Raw genomic sequence first — 10,156 nt, 5'->3', positions numbered from 1 at the left:
AAAAAAAAACTGTGTATGGCAAGGATTGAACTCGTAGGCTAGACTAGCGTAAAAGGAGCTTTTTAATACCGCATCAACCTGTTGCGCCACATGTAACTGTCACTTGAGAAGAGATAAATTATTAAAATATAAATCCAATAAACCTCAAACTTACGTTAACATGTCAGAAACACGAACGTAATTAGCCTAGGCCTACATCTTGTGAGTTGTGACTCGCAGTGCGCAAATTTTGTGTAAAATGTGGACACGGTAGACTTCTCCTGCACGTTGCAGTGTGCGTTTCAAAGTGTGTGTTTCATTGAACTGAATTAGATAGATAGATAGATAGATAGATAGATAGATAGATACTTTATTGATCCCCAGGGGAAATTCAAGAATTCAAGAATTATAGAACGCATAGACTGGACTAGTGGATACAAAATTGTCAGGCAAGAGGCAACACAGATTACTAACCGGAGTGGTGGTCAGTTGTGATATGCATTAGTTAATATGCAGATTATTGTTTTGTCATTCGAGTTCAAATCTCATAGTTGAACTTTTTTATTTTATTTATTTGCTGGTGTTTATAAGTCTGTGTTAGAGACACTTCAAGTAGAGGCGGCCACAGCCTGGCAGCAATCAGTGAAACGTTTGTAAACTTAACCATGTTAGAGTACTTTGAAGGCCTAAGTAAACGGCTTGGGCAACGTTGCAAGATAACACAGTAGCCAGTTACCATAATCCGCTGTGTTAACCTGTTAAACACAATAACATAGCCTAGGTGACCTCTTTTAGTAGTAACCTAGAGTATATCCAATTTCACTGCAAAGTATCAGCTGGTTAGTGGCGCAAGCAGGTTGGTATCAGGTTATCATACAAGCAGTTTAATTTAGCGGTTCGAGACCCACGTGGAGTTTATTTATTTGGTGGCATATTCATGGTCCAGCGCATGTAGCCTAGCCTACTACAGACAACTTGACACTTCCAATGCCGACACATCGTGTTGTAAAGCTTTATTAAACAACAAAGTGGAGCATCACAAACATTTCTATTTGAACTTGAGTTAAACAGACGAATCTGCGACCAGGTATCGGAGGCTAAATCATCAGCTGAACACACCTGCAAAAGAAGAGGGCGGTTACGTTAACTTCAGAGGCGTAAACAGTCCAGCCAGTTAACATGAAAGCCAGTTAACAGTATAACACCGGCACCAGTGTTAATGGGTCAAGGCGGAAAGGGGAATCTGGGCGGGCATTTCGATGCTATGTCCAGCCCACCACAGGAGATTGCAATAAACTTCCTTGTATCCTTGTATAAATCTAACTGATCAAAAGCAGCAATAGCAGAGACAGCACATTATGTCAATCTTTAAATTCACAAAGTCTCCAGTCATTTAATGCCTGCTAGAGTTGACTGTAGCTCAGAATGCTATTGGTTGCCATAATAGGCTATCCTAAAATCCAGCGATAAAACAAAGCATGAACTCATGAGCGTCTGTCTGCCCTATATGTATATCCTCTGATTGTAATGCTTACAGATATCTAGGCGATATGTGTAACATTTATTTTGTATTTGGCCTGTTATAAAATCATGTAGGCCTATTGAACAATTTAAACACATTGTGAACCCCAAAGTTGGAGACAAGCATATAGACATTGCTGCAAATTTAAAACCGGATTAACCGAATGGCTAACTGTACAGGGGAATTTATACACCTTTGTGTTCGGTAAGGTCTGCTGTTTATTCTGATATATGGTTTGTCATGTGTTGAGGGAAAGTTCGCGAAGTATTCCACCAAGATGAATGGGTAGGGAGACGGGTGCAGAAAATATGATTAAATTAAAGTTACTTTTCTCGCGAACCGTTTACCACAACAATTAACCACTAACATTGTTTAAAAGTTGAGAAAAAGCCCTTTCGTGTGATACATGTAATGTCTGTGATGAATAGGCTACTTCGCAAGTAGTTCAGCAAATTTGGGTGGGACAGAAATACCTTTACAGAGCAGCAGCTCTGGCCATATCGGCTCTGGCTCACATGATGTGCTTTAAATGCATTATCGCTTCACTACCCAACACGCGAACAAGAAAGAAAAGAAAAAAGAAACCAATGAGCTTATGTCGCGATTTCCATAGGCCTAGGCCTAGAGAAAAGACAGCCATGGTAACCGAACAATTAGGATTTGCTTTGCCTACACTGCTGTTTGGTTGTCCCAAACTTTGAGACGATCCATACTCGCATTAACTGAATCTTATCAACCCAAACTGCAATGTTCCAAACAGAGTGACAGGATGCAATGCCTAATAATCTCACTGCCTTCGGCATAACTGCTAACAGTCCGCCTAGGCCTACTGTTAAACACCTGAAAAATATTAAGCTGCCATTTTCTTTTCATGACGAGCACTAGGCCTACGCTTGAATGATTTATGACTGAATGGAACGTTGCGTTTTTAAGCGCCAGAACTGCTTATCACGTCGTGTGACAAAGTTTACACCAATCATCATCTTCTAATGTCTCCTTATGTTAAGATGTCCATTCTCTTTGCCCTAGGCTATCATTTGTGCGCGAAGCATGTTTCAATTAAGACAGTTCACAAGCTATTTTTATTGTTGTAATATTGAATGATTTCATGAATAAATTGTACGTACAGTGCGTACAGGATTACGGCTGGCGGCGCCACTGACCAAGGCCACAGTAGCCTGTGAACCTCTGATTTTCAAAGGGGAATCACGGCCAACGCAGGGGGCAACTCTTCTCTTCAATTTCCCTTCCAAATTACTTTTTATTGTCTGAAGACGTCTATCGCAAGAATCTAACATTCTAAGCAACAGCAAAGCAAATGCAAGCTAACCAAAGTGCAGTCGGTTCTCCCGCCATGGTTTTGGAAATCACACACCTGCTGCATCTGAAGGCTGACGCATGTTTAACGCAAGGCCTACGACTATCACTCTACACGCCCCCTGTTGCACGTCACATTTTAATTTGCTAGCTGATCCTGCCTCCTGGCTCCACAAAATGCTGCATCATGTGAACAGATCAGCAGGCCGGCAAATTTTCACCTCGTTTTCAGAAACACGTTGCAGCAAAAAGACGTCTCCTCTTCCCGCAAATTTAGCGTGATCTCTGTGTGAAAAGGCCTAGGGAGTTGGCCACTCCTAACCTGACTCTCGCCAGATGAATTTCGTTCTGCTTAGCTTCGCCTAGCTTCACTCACATCCATCTGGGACCTCTTCCATTGAGAGTGATTTCAGCACGAGATTGTATGGTAGAGCCAATCAGGACGCAGGGCAGGAGTTTCATAGATGTGACATAGCGTAGAAGTGACTGTGAGACTGTTATCAGCGTCACGGGTTGGCTTCGATGTGAGTGGTTGAAGTAGCACGTCCAGTGGTGGAATGTAACGAAGTACAAATACTTCGTTACTGTACTTAAGTAAATTTTCCACGTATTTGTACTTTACTTAAGTAGAATCTATAGTGCATACTTTTGACTTTTACTTCGTTATATTTTGCAGCAATTATCTGTACTTTTACTCCGCTACATTTCTACAACACCATCGTTTCTTTATACATTACATTTTATGATCAGTTTTTTTTTTTCTCTTTGACAAACATGTTTGTTTCACCTGGGGGCTGGGTTGCTACCAAAGATAGAGCGCTACGTGTCCCGCTTCTAAATCTTTGAAACTAGTCTAGACCAGACAAAGCGTGAGCTTGTAGCCATCTGCATTCGGTAGGCTATATTCACCAGACCCATGGCTATATACTGGACATGCAACTGTGTTCTGTGCCCTGAGCATATGCTTTCTCTGTCTATTGCAGCGTTAGGGCCTCCTCTCCGATAAGATTGCGAGTCCGCGGAGCAGCGAAGTTACAGGCTATGCCCATGCGTCACACGTCTGATGCGGCACATGAATGGTAGACTATAGAACCGCTGTCCGAAAAAAACTAAACATGTTCCAGATGAAAATATTTCTTAATTGTGTGATCAAATAAAGAGCCATAGCCTACATTTGGGGGGTAGTAAAGTGAGCGCCCATTCAATGTTTATGCGCGTCTGTGCAAGTGAAACTGAACCTTATCATAAAGACACCTTTCTCAACAACTTTTCTGTTCAATCTGGACCAGCAGAATTGGCATTATGATCCACCGGACGTTTCCCTTGTCTACCCCGATAAACTTCAGGCTCTCGTGTTTTACTGAATGATACTTAACTCAGCAGATCACACTAGATAACCAGAATTAGTCTCCAGAATTGAAAGTCAGAATGTAAACTGGGCCACGGATGGTAAGCACAATTACATCAGCTTAAAACTATCTAGTATAACCTAAAACTAGCTTTATTAAAATGCCACACCTCATAGGCTACTGATTTTTTTTATTAGAATAGGCCTATATATTAAGATAATAAATCATTATGCAAGTACTTTTACTTTTAATACTTAAAGTACATTTAAAATCAGGTACTTTTTACTTTTACTTAAGTAGGGTTGGCATTGTGGTACTTTTACTTTTACTAAAGTAAATATTTCTCTGCTTATTTGTACTTTTACTTAAGTACTGAGTTTCAGTACTTCCTCCACCACTGAGCACGTCAATAGATGACGGACAAGTGGCTTATTCAATCATATGCAAGCATTTTTTGATTAGGCCCAGCCTTCTGAAGCAACACTTCAATAGACCTCTCCAGAATAAGTCCCGCCTCCGTAACTTCCGTATCCATCCAACTTCCGGGTGTCGAATGTCTATGGGAAATAACATGGCGTTTCGAAATATCATACCGGTAAAACATCTGTAGGTAGCGAAGTAGAAAAAAATGGTGGGCCGATTGGCCTACACACTTCTGCTATCTAGTTTCCACTGGGTTTTTTGATTGTCGGTGCCGTTAAAGTAGAAATATATCAGTAAGAAGCACTAAGCTAACGCACGCTTCAGACGCTGCGACTCCCCCAGTCAAGGTTGCATAGCAACGGCAAGACTCAGGAGGTACGGCACGGCAACGGCAAAAATAGTTTGTCTTCACCGAAATGGAGTTTGTGACACCAGAGCCTGTCTACGGAGGTGGCACTAACCCTGCGTGAAATCATCATGTTTGATAGGTTGTTAATACATTCTGAAAACGTTACTGTTCGGATCAAGGTCAAGGTTCTGATCAAAATAAAGCTAAAAATAATCGACTCAATACGATTCAGCCTTTGATTCCTAGTCTGCTTATCATTATCTGTTATTTGTGAAAAAAAATCTCGTCATGTCTTTAGTGTCTTCGTCGGCAATTTCTTTCTTTTTCAAATATCTCAATAACAGCCAACAAACTCGCACAGTCAAACCAAAGTTAAGTCATGAACTAGCTCCCGGTTAGCATTAATAATCGTTTACTACGGCACCGACAATCAAAAAATCCAGTGGAAACTAGATGGCAGAAGTGTGTAGGCCAATCGGCCCACCAGCTTTTTCTACTTTGTCACCTACAGAGTTTGACAGGTACAATCTTTCGAAACGCCATGTTATTTCCCATAGACATTTGACGACCGAAGGTTGGATGGATACGGAAGTTACGGAGGCGGGACTTATTCTGGAGAGGTCTATTGATTGATCCTAGATGGATGAGTGGAGCTAGGCAGAACGAAATTCATCTGGCGGGAGTCAGGTTAGGCCACTCCACGCCTTTTGTGGATCTGCCTCCTGTGAGTGAGAGCTCTCAATGCGCACTCTCTTGGACCCATCCCTGGCTTTGGGGATTTATGGATTTGGTGCCACTGGATGCTGTGCAGACTGTGGAAAAGGAACCTGGTAGAGATGAAGGTTGAAATGGGGACACCCCCTTTGTCCTCCAAGTCTTTATTTGTTTTGAAATGGGGACACACCCTTTGTCCTCCAAGTCTTTACTTGTTTTGAAATGGGGACACACCCTTTGTCCTCCAAGTCTTTATTTGTTTTGAAATGGGGACACCCCCTTTGTCCTCCAAGTCTTTATTTGTTACTTGTTTACTTTCAACTCCTTGCCGCTCAGTGTTAGCTGTTTAGTTTTCGCTATTTTTATTGACTTTTCTTTTCTTTTCCTTATTTGCAGGCCACGTATGCATTCATTCATGTGTCAGTTTTATGTCCTTATTAACCAGCATGGAGTTTCAATGCTCTGAATACCAGAAACTAAATATACAGTCACTAAACACACACACAAACACACACACACACACAATATCCTCTGTTCTCCCTTGTGGCCACTCAGTGCAAAATACCCCGGCAGAGTGGGTTGACCGCTTCCAGGTGATGTTTACCTGCGTTCACAAAGCCTAATCCATCCCACGTAAGGATTAAATAGTGGCATGTCTCGCCCGTCCTCCAGACCTCCTCAGTGGGCCAGTGTTCAGGGGACCGGCCCTGGGCCTGAGTACCCAGCAGAGGCAGGGCTAGAGCTAGATAAGCCTTTTCCCTCCCTTTGACAGCAGATCAGGTTTAGGCTGCGCTGAGTGAGTGAGATTATCAATGTTCCAAGGGGGGGCAAAAGCTTTCTTGGAGCCCTCCCAAACAGATTGGATTGATTCTCTCATTTCGTGGTGTCTGGGGCGACACAGGGCTGTGATTTCTTTTGTCAGCAATGGGGAGGAGGGAACGACGAGGGTTTCACAGAATTAGACATCTCATTTAACAAAACACAATACAACACAAAACAGCCAGTGAAATGCAAATGTTATGGCTGTGATGAATTGAAATAAATTAGGGGTTCTTCTTTCTGTTCCTTGGGATCCTGCTGCATATCAAGGACTTCAAGGATATTTATTTGTCACACAGTTTCATGTAGTAGAATGGCATGTAGCTGCTCAATGTTCCTGTGCTAAGGTGTCTAATTCTAAGCATAAAGAAGACAGATTTAGAAGGAATTTAATAAATAGACTGGGGGGGGGGGGGGGGGGTAAAAGCGTGTGTAAGTGCATTATGGCAAACACATATAATGTAGTTTAAAGAGTCGTATGTGTGTTCAGGATGCAGATGGCTTGAGGAAAGAAACACCTCCTGAGTCTTTCTGTATTGGCCCGGTGGGAACAGAGCTGTCTGCCTGACCTCAGTGGTTTAAACAGTCCATTGTCAGGGCGTGAAATGTCCCTTGTTTGTACTCTTTTGGTATGTCTACATTAGTTCAATAACATGTGTCCAGCTAACTACTGCTAATTACTGCGTGGTACTCACCCCTTAAAGCGTAACTCTGGCCAAAATGCAACCTAGGGTCTTTTTGTGAATGTACCGTTTGACCGTATTGTCGTTTTCGGGTTAAATGGTCTTTTGAATGGGTCACCAGAGTCTCTACACAACTCGAGCATTGAGAACATTGTATGGCTAATCTATTATTCCTCTTCTCCTGGGAATATTAACAACTTTCTCACCACATCACACAGGTTTTTCAAGGTTTGCTCACCTGAGAATCTAAATTCTTTGCAATTTCCAGTCACTAGTCACACAACACAAAGGTTGGCTCATCAGTGTAGCACAAATGTGACTCTGCAAGGCGAAACCAGTCGTTTTGCACACAGTGGTATTTTGAGAAAATCCACGATAAACATACGGATTAAAATGTCGAATTTCACATTTTCGCATAATTCAACAGTATACAGCCTACACTTTTTTCACGGATAAACATACCTTTTGACTGTTAAACCCTGACTTTATTTAGGTGAAGATTTAACACATTAGCGGTAGAGCTAAAATGTACTCATTACTCATTACTCAATGTGTCAGCTCTCTATCGTTCTTGGCAGATGTAACCGAATATGAATGTGAAAGACTTGCCTCAGTCTTGAACGGTCAAAAGCACGAACTTTCATAAATATCCTGGCGTCATTTTACGGACCAGGAGAAGTTTTCCATTTTCCCTCATGGGATCACAAAAGTACTTACTTACTTACGTAGGCCTAGCGCATTTTAAAAGTAGGCCTAGGCTATACACAATCTGTGTACACAGAACTTCCTCTCCCCTTACTCCCCCCGAAATACATTAATTATATTCTATAGTGACACCTTATGACGTCCCAGGTATTAACTAGGGGGCAGAAAAAGACTCACTCGGTTGATGAAACTGGACATAGTCAGTCATCCGCTTCAAAGTCACGCTACCGTAAGGCTAATAATAGCTGTGTCCTCACACTATCGCACGTGACAATTTACTTAAAAAGTTGATTTTCTCCTCTTCTGGAGTATTGTGACAGGAGAACCATGCCAACTTTGGATGCGGTTATCTTAGCGATACTTTTTGCAATACCCTCGATATACATGTTGTTGGAAAGCTTAGTTAATGGCCGTTCGTGTAAGCACAATAACTTAATTTTGTAAATTTTACCAAAGCAACTGGTTTCGCCTTGAAGGGTCACAAATCAGGCTGCCCAAAGCTGAGGGAAGGCAGTGACCCAACATTCACCTTATTACAAAAAAAGCTCTTTTAAAGAAGCCCTATGCAGGTCTGGTTATTCCTTAGCTGTTTCTGGGTTTTCGCCTGATTTGGGCTCACATTTTTCACGACATAGCTCCCCCTGCAGCTTCGGTAGCAAGTGACTGCTACGCTAAACCCCCACTAACTAGCGAGCTAGCCATCAAAAATCCAAGCTAAACACATACAGGGCTCACAATAAAACGGTCGAGCAAACACATTGTTCAAGAGACTATCAAACCACATTACAAAAACGAAGTTCACCCAAGGGTAGGCTACTTACAATTCCAACAGCAACAAAGCCAAGTCGGAGGCCGTTTTGCAGTCTTCTTAGAAACTACAATCTGACTACATTTTCGAGACGCGATTGGATACTTCCGCTGAGTCACATCCGGATTTGTTCGGGATGGGACCAGAAAGTTGCATATTCTGTTTTTCCGAGGAGAAGCACTAGGGGGAGACGAAGCACCCACCAAACGTTGGTTGTAGAACCATCAGAACGACTCTCAACCTGCATAATTAAGGTCATTTTTGCTAAAATTGTTGCATAGGGCTTCTTTAAAGCTCTTGACTGGTTTAAATCTTACCTTAAAGGGCGTAATTTCAACCATTCGACCATTCGCTCCCATGGATTTTAATATCACTGTTATGCAGACGACACTCAACTTTACTTGTCTTTCCCATCTGATGACTCTAGTGTTTCCCACCGGATTTCTACATGCCTTAAGGATTTTTCAGCCTGGATGAAAGATCGGCACCATCAGCTTAATCTCTCAAAAACTGAGTTTTTGGTGTTTACAGCTAAATCAGCTATTCCCCAACAGATTAACATCCAGCTTGACTCAACTTCACTGACCCCAACTAGATCACCATGTAACTTGGGCGTTGTAATTGATGACCGACTTAACTTCTCTGAGCATGTAGCTTCTATTGCAAAATCATGTCGGTTTATGCTTTACAACATTAGGAAGATCAGACCTTATCTGACATAAGATTCCACACAACTTCTTGTTCAAACCATGGTCATCTCCAAGCTGGACTATTGTAATTCACTATTAGCTGGTTTACCCACTTGTGTTATAACATGTTTTCATTACAGCTGATTCAGAATGCTGGAGCATGCCTGGTCTTCAATCAGCCAAAGAGGACACATGTAACTCCTCCTAGTTACTCTCCATTGGCTCCCTATAGTAGCCAGAATTAAATTGAAATCTCTCACTTTGGCCTATAGGACACTGACTGGATCTGCTCCTAGTTATTTGAATTCAATAATCAAGCTGTACATCCCCAACCACCCACTGCGGTCTTCTGATGAGCGTCTGTTATGTCGACCAGTCATAAACACTAGGTCTAATTCAAGACTCTTTTCCTCAGTGGTTCCATGTTGGTGGAATGAGTTGCCCAGTGCTCTCCGTTTCTGTGGTAGTTTTGGGTCGTTTAACAGGGGTCTAAAGACATTCCTGTTCAACATGCACTTAGTTCTTTAAGCGCTTCTTATGCGTTATGGTTTGTATAATATTGTTTTATTTCCATTAGGCTGTTTATTAATTTGACATTATTGTTTATTATTGATATTCTCCTTAATGTAGTCTTACCACGTCATTGTTTATATATTATTGATTGTTTATTATTGCTTTTTCCCTCATTTTCATTGCTTTTTTTATTAGGCTATTGATTGAATTGACATTGTTGTTTATTAGAGTGCATGAAAGTGCACTCTACTGTTATCCGATTTCTTCTTCTTCTTATTTTTCTTCT

This window comes from Alosa pseudoharengus, unplaced genomic scaffold, assembly GCF_046254945.1.
Source record: "Alosa pseudoharengus isolate Yale_2024_CS ecotype anadromous, Long Island Sound unplaced genomic scaffold, YU_APseudo_1.1 YU_APseudo_1.1_scf_13, whole genome shotgun sequence".
NCBI classification, from domain to species: Eukaryota; Metazoa; Chordata; class Actinopteri; order Clupeiformes; family Clupeidae; genus Alosa; species Alosa pseudoharengus.
The sequence above is the reverse complement of the archived record's forward strand: the minus strand, read 5'-3'. Positions refer to the sequence as shown.